Genomic DNA, 16,380 nt, shown 5'->3' with positions numbered 1-16,380 from the left:
CACACACACATACACACACACATCTATACTATACTATACTATAGGCATTTTATAATTTCCAACCTTATACCTCTCAGAATGAGAAATTCATAGCTTTTTTTTTACATTTACCAATATCCTCAAATAAACATCTTCCTTTAAGAAGCCAACTTCCTTTGTTCCAAATTCTCAACACCAGATGGCCCAGTTCTAAACTTCCTCACTGCAAATAAAACACTCTTTGGATTAAACCAGTGCTTTAATTGTTGGTTCCATGCTGTCTTGCCTGGAGAATCCCATGGATGGAGGAGCCTGGTGGGCTACAGTCCATGGGGTCGCAAAGAGTCGGACACGACTGAGCGACTTCACTTCACTTCACTTCACTTTCCATGCTGTCACCTTTTTTCATAACATCTATGACATGTGTCCCCTCAGAAACATTCCAGCCCATCTACACAGAATAATTTCACTGGAGAATGGGTTTACATACCAATTTGGAAAAAAAAAAAATAGAAAGATAAAGAAAAGATAAATGACAACTGAGGAGTGATGGAGGGAGGGAGAAGGGAAGGGAGGGCCCTGTGGAAGGATAGGATGGATAGGTAAGATACTTAATCTATCAGTATAACAATATGGTGATGGGGAAATATATTTTGAAAACAAAATCTTCCGATACAGAAAACCTCGCCACAACAATAGTAGAGAAAGAAAACACGTTTATATTTGAATAAGCATTAAACCAGAAATATAAGCGAATCAGAGGCAATCCACTAAGAGATGTAAAGACAGAAAAGAATCTTCAGAAGACGCAAGCCACTGCATACATACTCTCGAGGTAAACGGGAACTAGGCCTCAAGTCAGAGCACTTGATGGCATCATTTGTCATAAGCAGTTCATCCTGATTTCACCAGGTAGTTGGGGTGACCATTCGTGTTGGCTAATTTCGCTTTTTCCAGAGTGAAAACACACTACTCATCTCTTTATGACAGGGAGTAGCTTTGCAGTTTGGAACAAGACACCCACCAAAATCAGGTTCTTGCCCACCCACAGGGACTGGGAGATGGGGGCCCTGTCTCCCTTGATGTTTAAAGAGATGCCTCCCAGGTCCTTGAGAAAGACATTCCCAGGTCAGAAAGCTGAAAAAAGGCCTATCTAGTTTTCTAAAAGATTCTTATATATTTCAAGGAGATGAGGAAGTACTTGTAATTACATGTTTTCTAAAATAAATGCCGGAGAAGGAAATGGCAATCCACTCCAGTATTCTTGCCGAGAAAATCTCACAGACAGAAGAACCCAGTGGGCTACAGTCCCTGGAGTTGCAAAGAGTCAGACACGACTTAGTGACTAAGCAGCAGTAGTGACCAGTAGCAGAAGGGGCATGCAAAGTAAACGCTCTGAGAAAAAGGACGGGAGGGAAATCTCGTTCCTTACTTTCATCAGGAGGAATTAAGCCTCTTATATTCGATTGGTATTTGTCCTGACAATGGGCACCACTGATTTTAACCCAAAATAAACTCCCTGGGTTTGCTCTGAGGTTTGGGTTACTTGCCCTGACGGAAGGGCAGGCAGGAGTCTGAGCTGAAGCTACTCTGGTTCCCAGAGCTCTGGAGTCTCCCAGGTCTGAACACTCCCACACTCTGGGAGTTTGCCTCCAGGAGGTCCCCCAGTGTCTAACTCTGAGCTCCTCCCACCTTCTTGCAGACTCAACCTCGGACTCTCTGGAGTGGGCCAGGGTTCTTCCTCTCTAACCTGCTGCCAGACAGCTGCTGACTCAAAGCCCGCATTCTGAACAACAAGCTACTATGTTCACTTATCCTCATAGGTGCAAAAATCCACCACTTACCAGACACCTGGGGCTTTCCCCCATGGCTCAGATGGTAAAGAATCTGCCTGCAGGAGACCGAGTTCCATTCCCGGGTTGGTAAGATCCTTTGGAGAAGGAAATGGGAACCTACTCCAGTATTCTTCCCTGGAGAATCCCATGGACAGAGGAGTCTGGCAGGCTACAGTCCATGGGATCACAGAGTTGAACATGACTTAACCTACTTAGTAGAGCTCCAGACACTTGCCCTGGAGAAACTTATTTCTCCTCTTCAATTTTAAGGAAGAAAGACCCATAGATGAAGTAGGAAAGTTAAGAAATCATTTCCTAGATCAGCAGAGACTTAGAGCCTGAAAGTGACCTTAAAGACAAATTCATCCTGTCCCCAAACACTGTCAGTTTCCATGTTTAAGGCAGCACATTCCACTATCAGACGCCTCACGATTTTATATACAGAGGTACAATCTGCTTCTTTATCCATCTGACCCATTAGGTCTGCTTCTATCATCTGAAACTACAGCAAATAAAATAAGGTAGAAAAAGTTAACATCTCCAAAGCACTATAGAGCCTATAAAGCAAATTTATGTTCATTACCTGATTTTATCAACAGAACCCTTTATATATTTGCAGCCAGCAGTTTTTTCACCACTGCCTTATCTTTAGTAGGGGAAACTCCCCAGGGTTTCCAGATTCTTCACCAACTTGATTTCCTTCATTTATACTCACTATAGTTTTAATTGGGTACAAATTAATGGCAATTAAAGAATTAGACCTTATCTCAGAAAATACTTCCTAGTAAGCACTTCCTTGGCCCAATCACTTCTTTTTGCTAAGTTAAAATGCTGCATTAGTAGCAAGTCTTCTTTTCTTACAAATAGGAATAAACAAAAAATTCTTATTAAAAAGAGTACACATGATACAGTTTTGTTAAACATTTTTCTCCTTCTTTTGCTAGCAAATTGTTGTAAGTGTGCTTTTATCTCACATGTCACGCTAGAGGAACCAAGACCTCAGAGAAGAAGAAAGCATGTTTATGAAGACCCTGACAGCCCAAAGCTCTCTCCATGCTGCAGATGGTGTGGGAGGGAGGCGATGTTAACTCACACTGTGTCTCAGTCAGTTCAGACTCTCAGATATGCTAGGGCTTACCCAGCTTCTCTCCTCTATAAAGAGGAAGGGGTCCATGCCTTCAACTTCAGGGGCGTGGGGAGCAGAGGCTGACAGTAGCAGACACGTGAGTCCTGGGTGTGCCCTGGCTGGCACTTCATATTTCTGCTGTATGCTGACTCCATCAGGCACTTGGGCGTCCTGCACATGTGCTTTATTCCTCTGGCTCCTGGGAAAATCCTGAATCTCCATCATGTCCGCTATCCAGTTCCCTGGCTCGTGAAGAGTCACCTGCAGTGCTGTCCCCAAGACTGGTTGACTGTGCATCAACTCAGCTTCTACAGCGTGGAACTGAGAAAACCTCAAGAGCACCAGGAAGACCTTGTTCTGTCTGATCACACCTCACCTCCCCTCTCCTCACGAGGCTCTGGGTGGAGCAGACTCCAATCGGAATTCCAAACCGAGGAGTGAAGTGTGGGCCTCTCCCCTGACTGCCTCCTCCTGTCACTGACAGCTGGGTAACCCCAGTGCCACCACCTCCTCACTGCACACCACTGCCACCCAAACCAACCCCAGGAAGGGAAAACAGGTCGACATCTCCTGTCTCATCCACCCTCTCTCTCCTTCTTCCCACTGTCTCCTGAGGTCACAAAGACTGTCTTCCGCTACCTCCTTTTCTAGTCTATATCTCCTTTACCTGAAACTATGACTGGACCTGCTAACCCTGCCTGTGCTATGCTGTGCTTAGTTGGGTCTGACTGTTTGTGACCCTATGGACTGTAGCCCATCAGGTTCCTCTGTCCATGAGATTCTCCAGGCAAAAATACTCGAGTGGGTTAACATTCCCTTCTCCAGGGGATCTTCCCAACCTGGGGATAGAAGCTGAGTCTCCTTCATTGCAGGCAGATTCTTTACCATCTGGCCCACCGAGGGGAAGCCCTATCTCCCATGCAGACTCTGAATTTAATAAGGAAGGACCCTTGTTGAATTTGGTCTCTTCATCATTTAGTACAGCTCCTAATATCCAAAGAGGCAGTAGAGCCTACCCTAAGTTCTGGCTGAGTTCAGATTTTGGTTCTACTGAATCCTGGTTATGTGATTTTGGGCAGGTAATTAACCTCTCTGTGTTTAAATCTGCTTACCTATTAAGTGGGGAAGATAATAATAGCTGTAATTACTATTACTGAATAGTAACAGAGACTTCCAGGTGGCACAGTGGTATAGAATCTGCCTGCCAATGCAGGAGATGCAGGAGACACAGGTTTGATCCTTGGGTCGTAAAGATCCCCTGGAGAAGGGAATGGCAACCCACTCCAGTATTCTTGCATGGAAAATCCCATGGACGAAGGAGACTAGTGGGCTACAATCCATGGGGTTGCAAAGAGTTGGACATGACTGAGCGACTAATACACACACACAAATACTGTATTTTATAATTAACACGGGCATGTCATAAATGTCTGTGAACTGTACTGAAGACCAGCAGTTGCTCTCTAGTCTGCTCTTCTCTAGGAAACCAAATGGTTTTGGAAGTCACAAAGGATAAGGGTAGTGATTTCTGCTCCCAGACACAGTTATTCTACAGGCTGTGATGCTCCATGTCACACACAGGGGGTTTATCAAGTCTCCAGTGTTTGGAGCCTGTGTGTACCACTGCTTCTCACGTAGATCTCACAACAAAGGTACACATTTGGTCTGAGCCCCTGATTCGTCTCTTGCTTGATGCCGAGGGCTCCCAGAAGGCCCAGGAGGATGAACAGGTGAGTTGATAGCAATACACTGGTGGACTCCTGGCCTCTGCATCAGAAAACAATACTAAGGTGCTTGCTTCAGCAGCCGGTTTACTAAAATTGAAACAATACAGAGATTATCATGGCCCCTGGTCAAGGATGACATGCAAATTCATGAAGAGTTGGGTATTTTTTGGTAAATCAACAATAGTTAAATAAATAAGCAAACAAATGAAAAAGAAAACATCTCCAAGAGCTGTGTAATCTTAGGGATTCACTTCACCTGACTAACCCTCAGTTTCCATATGGAAAATAGATGAAATAAAGCATGTGAATATTCATTTGTCAAGCACTTAATGATGTACAAAAGCAAGAGATTTGCTAATTACGCCCATCAAAAGCTCCTCTAAGCCCAGAGGAGTCAGTCTCTCTGCTTCACAGAAACTTTCTGTACTATTTTCAAGGGGCAGCCCCCAGTATGAGACCTTGCGTAGGTTCTGACATTAATGTATTGTGTGTGTGCACGTGCCTCTGTGTGTGTGTATGCCTGACACGTCTATCTCCTCTCCATATTTTACCTCACATCCTAAGAAATCCAATTACTTACTATATTCCTATCAGAACTAAATAAAAGATTTTATTCTAATGACTAGAAGACAGTAGGGGTAAAATTAGCTTTGGATGACTATGAAAGTGCATAATGAAAAAAAAAAAAAAAAAGAAAGTGCATAATGTTCTAGTTTACCAGAAACCAAGGAAACCTAGTATATCCAGCAGCAATTTTTCTTCCTTCTTATTCTTTCTTTGTGGTGAAGCTGAGAATAGTGCCCTTAGGTTTTTCTCACTATATATGTAGATGGGGGAGCAGAAAGGAGCTGCCACGGCCTGGACTCAGAGAAGGTGCAATTAAAAAGGCAAAAATAATTTGTTGGTCTTTTACCACAGTGTTTTTTTCCTAGCAAAGTCACCTCAAATCGACCATGTGAACATAATGTAATTCAACAAAAATATTATTTTAGGCATAAGAAAATTTTATAGGAGGAAACATATTGGATGAAGTATCGCTTGTGGTGTAATTTTAATTCTGAAAGATCTTGCTAAGAGGGCTTATTTAAATAGGTTCTCCCTGAGATGAATATTTAGGGGGAAAATATTCCTACAGGATGATTTATAGCAGAATTATATGAACAGAATGAAGGACAGAAGAATTTTATTAGAAAAGGGTCTCATTTCCACAAAATATAAATTATACCTTTTAGAAAATATATTGAATTTTATTAATATTCTGTAGACAGCCCGAAGTGTTAATCTCTACCCCTACCTATAAGACTTTCATTATGATGTACAAGGTGTATTTACCCTTTAACCAAATAATTTTAGAGCAACTCAGTGGAGCCTCCAGTTTACATATCCTACAAAATATTTTCATTGCAGTTACAAAAATCTTATGCTTTGTGGGCAACTTTTAATGATATAAATGTAGGGGTGTCTGTATTCACATATGCATGCTTTGGATGTTACCATACCAGAATGCATATTAATCAGGAACTCATCGCATTTGATGTCTAGAAAGAATTTTCTCCAACACCTACTGTTTTTGTTGTTAATGTTTTAACCATTATTGTTAAGTAGAGATACAATCAGCTTGAGGTTCTTCAGTGCTCTGATTAAAATTCTGCATTGCTTGATCTTAAAATTTATAGTTAGAGGAATTACAGTAGATCATTGAGTACTGTATTTCTGCCTGGCATTTGAAAGTGACCTCATTTAGACCTTGGTAACTAATATTTTTGATGAGGAAATTGACTTATTAGGATTTAAAGAACTTGGTTATAAATCCTTTTCTGGTCTCTATCTGACACGAAAATTGAGCCTTTCTTGGGATGGTGACTTTGTTGTAGCAAACAAGAGTAAATTGACCAGTAAATGCAGCATGAGTTTCAGCAAGGACAAGCTAGAATTTATGTTTTGAAAGTGAGGGCTGAGAACAAAAATGAGGATAAATCCAGGAGATTAGAGAGAAAAGACTAGATGCACTTTGATTCTTAAATAAATATTATTGAATACTTTTCTCTTACATAAGTACACATAGACTGTAGCAATCATGTATGGCATTCTACTAGGGCATGCAAAATGGAACCCAGACTCTCTCATTCAAAATACCTGTAAAATATGCGACTGCAAAAATTCTTCTTCTCTATTTATAAAATGGGAAGAACCTGGTTTTAATAGCTGGGCCTAAGTTAAACCCAGAACCCAAGCATTTCTTTATATCTTAAAAAAATATTCTAGTGATTCCTTACTGAACACGAGTTAAGAACAGCTTCTACTTGCATCTCCATGAAAACGAGAACACTGAAGACGCATTTCTTCCAAGTGACTGAAAATTTGAAAGCAAGACATCTTGGCATTTCACCCAGGCCCTTATCTAAATCTAAAGCCCTACACGTAGATGTCAATCCCAAACTCCCTAACACGGCTATATTTCAAATAGATAATCAGCAAGGTTTTATTGTATAACACAGGGAACTCTGTTCGATGTTATGTGGCAGCCTAGATAGGAGGAGAGTTTAGAGGAGAATGGGTACATACAGCCAAGTCCCTTTGCTGTCCACCTGAAATTATCACAATATTGTTAATCGGCTATTCTTCAATAGAAAACAGTTTTGTGGTGTTTTTTTTTTTTTTTTAATACAGCCCTGGGGAACTGTACATGAAGGAATTCTCTGGTATTTATTATTGGTCAAAGTGCCAAACATCTCTAGGTAATAAAACTGAAGTTCAAAGAATACTTTTCAGCACAAGTATTTCTGGCTTGCTCTCAGAATAAATGCTGAAATTCAAGAATCCATAGCCTCTTCATCTGGATAAAAAATATAAGGCAAAACATTAAACCTAAAGGGCTATCAATACATGTTCCCCCCAAAATAAATGAGGTGGGAAAAAAAAGGAAAAGGATTTTAGAATTGTCTCTATCAATCTATAAGGAAACACTAGCATCATTCTCTATCCATGGAATTTTAGAGTTGTAGGAGCTCTGAAAAGATTCTCAAATCTACAATATACATTTTCCCACATGAGGAAACCATCAGAGAGGTTATGAGATGTCTAAGGCCACACATTCAACCAAAGGCAAACCAAGATTTGAACCAGGGTCTTTATATACCAGTATATATCTCCACCTCCATTATTTTTCAGGAACACAGAACTGAGTCAAAGTTCAACACTGTCAAAGATGGCAACTGTAACTTCTACTTTGAAGGGGAGACAAACCAAATTAAATCTATCTCCTCCAATCAACAAAACTTGATTCTCTCTTTACATTCTCCTCGGTGGTTGCCTCTGGTTTTCATAACTTATCATTATAAATGAAAAAACTGAAGCATGATGATACTAGAAATGGTGACTGCAGATAAATCTTCAACAAGTTTCAAATCCATATGTGTTCTTATTTTTTGTTGTCAGTTTATTAACTTTTCCATTTATATATTTACTTAGCCTTCACCATATCCCAAACAGACCTATACAGTCCATGGAATTCTCTAGGCCACAATACTAGAGTGGGTAACCTTTCACTTCTCCAGGGGATCTTCCCAACCCAGGGATCAAACCCAGGTCTCCTGCATTGCAGGTGGATTCTTTACCAGCTGAACCACAAGGGAAGCCCAAAATAGAATTTAAGATGGCAGAAAATTTACCTCTGTATGCATTCTTCACCTTTTCTCTCAAACCATGGTGTGTATCATCAAAAATTAACGTAATATTAATGTAGCCGGGCTATTTTTCTTCTTGGTTCCATCTGATGACGCCTCCTGGTAACACATCACTGTTGTGAATAACCCAAAATCTTCCCAAGACAATATGGAAAGGTGAAGTCACAGTTCCAAGAGATACAATTATTTAATGAATCAAATTATTCACATTGCTTATATCTCTATAGAACTGGCCCACATAAAAAATATGGATTATTCATTTCTAAGGTGTATTCCTAGGTGTTACATAAAAATTTTAGACCTTTATTTAAGTAACATGGTTTTCCCAAAAAGTCTCTGTAAACAATCCTAAGCCCTAAAATAACCAGTCTGGGGGAAGCTTCTTTCTGTCTACTTACCATTCAGTTGCGTACTTTGGTCACTCAAGCTATTGTCAATAAAAATTTGGAATACCAAAAGAAAAAAGATAAGATGTGAAACATTCTCTTTGTCAGCATTTGGTGCTTTTAAAATAAAAAGTCAGCATCCCCTCTTCTATCTAAGCTCAGAACATCACATCCCATGGCATCTTTTCAAATGGCCTGAGTTGTATTCCTCGCTTCCCTTGATTTATCCCCCCGTTGGCCCCTGCAGGAGAGCATCATTTTTTTTCTCCTGCCCTCTGTCTCCTATATTTCATTTCGGGTGTCTACCGAGGCAATGAAAGATAAAGCTCTTTGCTTTCCCTTGTACTAAAGTTCTATATGGAATCAGTTCACCTGTCTGTCACTCCTCATTAAATTCTTACCCTCTTCATTCACATCCTGATCTTTGCAAATGAACATTTGCTTAATAAATGTTCCCAAGACTAACAGTGCAGAGTGAAAATCCCACACAGCAGTAAATTATTAACTCAGTCACAGAGGGAGTGCCATATATGACTTTTCAGAATGAGTTATTATGTGGATCATCATGTAATTATGAATTTTTCAAGCCATGATAGAGGAAAATTGAATATTTAATATTTTATGGACATATTCTACACTGAGGACATCTTTCAAAATTTTATGATAATTTTTAGAGTGAGCGAAGAGCAGAACAAAAGTTACAAAATAATTGCAAACTTGAATATTTAATCACCAGGGACATTGTTGATTATTTCTCAAATTATGTAATGTAACCAAGGCTGTGAACTTTTAATCACAGTGTATTCAAATGGAGAAAAGAAAGGGCATTAAAATCAACCTATAAGTATGTTTTGGTTGTTTAAGAAATAAGAATACAAAGCTTAATGTTGTCAAATTGAGATCTTAGGGTATAAATATTCATGTGAGAGGCAATCTTGAGGGATTTGTTCTAAATGAGCTATTGTTGAATGAAAACTTTTTAAAATGAACCAATTTTAAATGTTCAAAATCAACACTAAGGAGTAAACATTAAAATATCTTAAAACACTTGACTGAAAATAAAATGGAAAACTTAAATTGGTGTTTGTCTGAAAAATTTTTAATTGCAAGAAGTATTTTATAGTTTTAATTTTTAAAAATAAAGGAAAAATTAAAAGATAGACAATCCCATGCCAAATAACCAATAATAAGATTTTATGAGTTGCGCTGTATCCTTACACAAATTCATGCATTCACATCATAACATAATATTTAGCACTTCAGTTATTACTCATATTTTAACTTTGAAAATTAGAACATTTAGTGATTTCAAATTGTTTCTTAATAGAGTCTCATTGCTGGAGAGGGTCATTTCCCAGTGCTAATACTGATAAGATTTGAGGACATTTGAACTCAGGTCCTCACATGGGCTGCACATCAGCATTGCCTAGTCCTACCTCCTAGAGAGGCTGAGTTGGCCTAAAGCTGGACACTGAGGTTTTTTTAAACCTTTCAAATTATTGTAATTTTCAGCCATGGTTTAGAACCACTGATACTGATAGGCTGTCATGAAGTTTTCAGAAGTCAAAACTTCATACACAATTTTAAAATCCCAAAGAATCAACATTTTGGGTGCATTGAGCATATGAATTAAGGATACAGAGTTAATGAGTAAACTGTCCAGGGTCTCAAATTGCACATAATCTAATGAAACACACACAAATGAGAATGTCTGCAGCTCAGTGTAACTGCTGTTATTAGAGAGATATGTATTGGGTGACACAGCAGTGGAGAAGAAAATCAACATTTCAGGTACCAAAATGAGCTTTGTCAAACCTGAAATTGACTAAGAAAAAAATGTTACTGTTTCTTGCATTTATTCACTCATTTGTTCATCAGGCAGTTATTTATTCAACAAACATTTATTAAATGACTACTAGTTTCCGTGTACTGTCTTTTTCTTCTTTTGATTGATTATGGAATTTACTGAAAATACAAACAGTGTATCGGTTAGCTACTGCTGGATAAGAAACTACAACAAATTCAAGTGACTTAAAACTATAGCTATTTATTTGCTCATAGTTCTGAGATTGGACATTTAGGCTGGATTAAGCAGTTTCATCAGAAAAGCATGCCTAAATTATGTTATAACTCCTCAAGATCTTTTAAGAAAATTAAGATTTAACAGCAATGCCTGCACTTGCCTGAGAAACGGAATCTGTTTAGTGGAGTGAATCCTTCCTTTAAAAACAATCAGATCTATACACAGTAGAAAGTTTTTGAGGAAACAAAATAGAGTAACTATCAAAATGGAGACACAAATTTTCTGCTCCGTCTTCCTCCATTGTTGTTTTCCAGTGATGTAAATAAGAGAGGTCAGTTCTTCCTTCTCCAGTGAGACTCTCCAACATGTCGACCCTTCTCTTACTCTTTAGGACAAGCCAGGAGAAGGATAAAAGAGTCTCATGCACTGATACTGGTCTCCAACATATATTGAACAGAGTGGTAATGAAAGAGTTAGTTGCTCAGTTGTGTCCGACTCTTTGCAACCCCATGGACTGTAGCCTGCCAGGCTCCTCTGTCTGTGGGATTGTCCAGGTAAGAATACTTGCTGCTGCTGCTACTAAGTCACTTCAGTCGTGTCCGACTCTGTGCAACCCCATAGACGGCAGCCCACCAGGCTCCGCCGTCCTTGGTGTTCTTGCCTGGACAATACTTGAGTGGGTTGCATTTCTTTCTCCAGGGATGAAAGAACAGGAGCTCAACTATGTAAATTCTCACAGCTTTTCCACTCTCCTCTGGAGTCCTGTCACTTCCTTAAGCAGACTGGAGACTGAGGAGATGAGGGAACAGAGAAAGACTTTGCTCTTGAATAGCTAGATTGGCAGGACTAAAGTGCTGAACATTTAAGGCCATGATTTTGTTTCCTTTTTCTCTTTTTTAGTATTGTCCAATACTAGTATCCTTCTTGTTTATTTGCTTGTTTATTTGTATGTTTGTTTTACAGATAAGGACACTGAACTTAGAAATTCTGCTGTCATTGCCTCCCTTGTTTGTTAGGAAGTTATGTAGAGTTATTCAGGATAAGACAAGTATTGAATGTATTCTAGGAACCCTCCTGAACTTGGCTTTCTGATTTGTTTTGTGGTAAGAACATCTACCATGAGATCTGTCCTCTCTTCAAATTAATAAGTTTACAATATTCTATTGTTAACTACGGGTACAACTGTTGTATAATAGACCCCTAGAACTCATTCATTTTTCATAACTGAAGCTGCATACCCCTTAAACTGAAGCTCCCTATTTCCCCCTCCCCCAACACCTGGAAACCACTGTTCCACTCTCTGTTTCTATGGGTCTGACCATTTTAGATTCCACATAGAAGCAAAATCATACAGTATTTGTCCTTCTGAGACTGGCTTATTTTACTTAGCACAATGTCCTTTCAGCTCACTCATGTTTTTGTATATGACAGGATTTCATTCTTTTTTAAGGTTGAATAACATTCTATTATAGGTGTTGACCATATTTTCTTTAGTCATTCTTCTGTAAATGGACATTGAAGTTGCTTCCACAGCTTATCTGTTAATGACTAATGCTGTGATGAACATGGGAGTGCAGATGTCTCTTCAAGACCCAGATTTCAATTCTTTTGAGTAAATACCCAGAAATAGGATTTCTGGATTATATGGTGGTTCACTCTACCAGCGGCATACAAGGATTTCCTTTTCCCTATTTTCTTGCCATTGCTATGATATTTTTAATCAGAACTCAAAACTCTGAAAAACCATATAATAACCTTAGAGTAATCTCAGTGAAGAAAACTCTCAAACATCTTAGAAGAAAAATAAAGACTTGACATAACCGGTGGGAGCAATCATGTGTCTAACGGGAAGACTAAGAATGGCAAACATAACACTTCTTTCCAAATCTATTCTATATTTAAAGCATTTCCAGTCCCAGTGGGATTTCTAGAAAGCAAATTTGATAAACTATCCTAAAACACTTCTGGTAAAGAGTTTAAAATAATGTTCAAAGTTTAAAATAATGAACATGGGTAATTATTTTTCTTTTCTCTATTTTACAAAAATATTGTGCTTTAAAAAAGTTATGATAAAAATATTTTAATTTTGAATACTTGTTCATTAGATGTCCAAAATATTATTAAAGCCTTTATGCAAATCTGTTGTTGAACTAAAAATAATAATATCCATTAATCCTTAAAAATGGATTTACTCAGTGCGATGAGTTGACTCACTGGAAAAGACTCTGATGCTGGGAGGGATTGGGGGCCGGAGGAGAAGGGGACGACAGAGAATGAGATGGCTGGATGGCATCACCGACTCGATGGACATGAGTTTGAGTTAACTCTGGGAGTTGGTGATGGACAGGGAGGCCTGGCATGCTGTGATTCATGGGGTCGCAAAGAGACATGACTGAGCAACTGAACTGAACTGAACTGAACCTTGAAACAATCAATGCAAAGAAATAGAGGAAAACAACAGAATAGGAAAAACAAGAGGTCTCTTCAAGAAAATTAGAGATACCAAGGGAACATTTCATGCAAAGATGGACTCAATAAAGGACAGAAATGGTATGGACCTAACAGAAGCAGAAGATATTAAGAAGAGGTGGCAAGAACACACAGAAGAACTGTACAAAAAAGATCTTCACGACCAAAATAATCACAATGGTGTGATTACTCACCTAGAGCCAGACATCTTGGAATGTGAAGTCAAGTGGGCCTTAGAGAGCATCACTACAAACAAAGCTAGAGGAGGTGATGGAATTCCAGTTGAGCTATTTCAAGTCTTGAAAGATGATCTGTGAAAGTGCTGCACTCAATATGCCAGCAAATTTGGAAAACTCAGTAGTGGCCACAGGACTGGAAACAGTCAGTCTTCATCCCAATCCCAAAGAAAGGCAATGTCAAATAATGCTCCAACTACCGCACAATTGCACTCATCTCACACACTAGTAAAGTCATGCTCAAAATTCTCCAAGCCAGGCTTCAGCAATATGTGAAACGTATGAGCGACTGAACTGAACTGAACCGAACTGAAACTTCCAGATGTTCAAGCAGGTTTTAGAAAAGGTAGAGGCACCAGAGATCAAACTGCCAACATCTGCTGGATCATGGAGAAAGCAAGAGAGTTCCAGAAAAACATCTATTTCTGCTTCATTGACTATGCCAAAGCCTTTGACTGTGTGGATCACAATAAACTGTGGAACATTCTGAAAGAGATGGGAATACCAGACCACCTGACCTGCCTCTTGAGAAACCTGTATGCAGGTCAGGATGCAACAGTTAGAACTGGACATGGAACAGACTGGTTCCAAATAGGAAAAGGAGTACATCAAGGTTGTATATTGTCACCCTGCTTATTTAACTTATATGAAGAGTACATCATGAGGAACGCTGGGCTGGAAGAAGCACAAGCTGGAATCAAGATTGCCGGGAGAAATATCAACAACCTCAGATATGCAGATGACACCACCCTTATGGCAGAAAGTGAAGAGGAACTCAAAAGCCTCTTGATGAAAGTGAAAGAGGAGAGTGAAAATGTTGGCTTGAAGCTCAACATTCAGCAAACAAAGATCATGGCATCTGGTCCCATCACTTCATGGGAAATAGATGGGGAAACAGTGGAAACAGTGTCAGAATTTATGTTTTTGGGCTCCAAAATCACTGCGGATGCTGATTGCAGCCATGAAATTAAAAGACACTTACTCCTTGGAAGGAAAGTTATGACCAACCTAGATAGCATATTAAAAAGCAGAGACATTACTTTGCCAACAAAGGTCCGTCTAGTCAAGGCTATGGTTTTTCCAGTGGTCATGTATGGATGTGAGAGTTGGACTGTGAAGAAAGCCAATCTCCGGAGAATTGATGCTTTTGAACTGTGGTGCTGGAGAAGACTCTTGAGAGTCCCTTGGCCTGCAAGGAGATCCAACCAGTCCATCCTAAAGGAGATCAGTCCTGGGTGTTCATTGGAAGGACTGATGCTAAAGCTGAAACTCCAATAGTTTGGCCACCTGATGCAAAGAGTTGACTCACTGGAAAAGACTCTGATGCTGGGAGGGATTGGGGGCGGGAGGAGACAGGGATCACAGAGAATGAGATGGCTGGATGGCATCACCGACTCGATGGACATGAGTTTGAGTGAACTCCGGGAGTTGGTGATGGACAGGGAGGCCTGGCATGCTGCGATTCATGGGGTCACAATGAGTCGGACACGACTGAGTGACTGAACTGAACTGAACTGAACCTTGAAACAAGGATGGTGCTAGTTTCTGCGGATTTAGAGATAAATAAGATACAAACCCCTGCTCTCAAGTTAAAAGTCCACAGTCTTTACCTCACCGTAAAGACAGGGAAGTAAATATATAATTGCAATATGGCATTCTCAGTGCTAACATAGACTCACTCACAGGGTCCTCTGGGACCATATAGGAGGGCCCCCGGGGGAGATGATGTTCACTTAGATTAAACAGATACGAAGGTGGATTCAAGGAGGGGAACGCTGGCCAATAAGGCTGAAGAAGTGGGCACTGATCACATCATAACCAAAGACCATAACTTTTTTCCACTTGAGCATCGGGCACTGGCTGAGACAGCTGACATCCCATCAGACTTCTAATTCTCAACAGCTCTATTCATGGAGTTACCATCTACCTCTAATAGAAACATGCACAGTTAGGCATTCCTCAAGTGCAGCTTCACCAGTATAGGCAGAGTTGGCTCCAAAATAGCACTTTGAACTAAGAGTATCCATCACACTTTTAAAAAAAAATCAGCATTCACTGGTGAAATTTTATTTTATAAAAGTACTGACTCATTCTTTTTTTCTTTTAACCACCTAGTCATCAAGTTGAAGACACCTCACAACCATCATTTGATCTGAACTGAGAAAGTGCCACAAAATGTTGAACACTGTAAGCACCAGTTCAAGCCCTGATGTCAAGGTGTCACAAAGAATTCCCCTTCTCACCTTGCCCAGGGCATGAAGCATTTCAACTAGACCTGCAGAACTGCAACCAATCCTCCCTGTCCATAAAAGGAGAGAACTGACCATGGAGCCTAAAATTGGTGAGTTCTTTCTCAGCAGGGATGGCCAATTGATAATGCACAGAGCAGCTGTTTTTCAATGTGACAACTGAAGATCACCAGAGTCTAAGGGAAAAGAAGACAGAGGTATGTGTTGTAGAACTGGGACTGATGAGGATGACAAGAAAGGAACAAAAAGAGCAAAGGAAAGACTGTGCCCGGCAGCTGATTCCATTCTACCAACAGAATTCAGGTCAGTGGGCATGGCCCACATGGGGCGTGTTGATCAACACTGGCTCAGAGACCAGCCAAGTAAACATCAAGGCTGGAAGTTAGATCTCACTATCCTGGTGAAATGATTCTCTTAATCAGGTAGATACCATACTGCCTGGTCCCAGGCTACGCCCTCTAAGTACACTTTTTTGTGCTCTCAGTGTTCCTATGGTCAACAAAGAATCCATCCCTCCCTCTCCTTACCTCTGGCCTGGATCCAGAATAATATGATATTCTCCCAAAACTAATGTTTTATGTCAACTACAACTCAGTAAGAAACTTATTTCAGCAGGGAGTTGGAGCTGAATAATATGATAAAACAAATTAGTAAAATTCGTTTA

The 16,380-nt window shown here is 39.9% G+C and overlaps 1 pseudogene; it reads left to right on the top strand.

Moving 5' to 3' along the window:
• Positions 1-4,734: 4,734 nt before the first annotated feature.
• LOC129556663 (U6 spliceosomal RNA) lies at positions 4,735-4,834 on the top strand (annotated as a pseudogene).
• Positions 4,835-16,380: the final 11,546 nt, after the last annotated feature.

This window comes from Moschus berezovskii, chromosome 13, assembly GCF_049115385.1.
Source record: "Moschus berezovskii isolate FMDL1 chromosome 13, NW_MosBer_1.0, whole genome shotgun sequence".
Classification (NCBI taxonomy): domain Eukaryota; kingdom Metazoa; phylum Chordata; class Mammalia; order Artiodactyla; family Moschidae; genus Moschus; species Moschus berezovskii.
The sequence above is the reverse complement of the archived record's forward strand: the minus strand, read 5'-3'. Positions and strand labels throughout refer to the sequence as shown.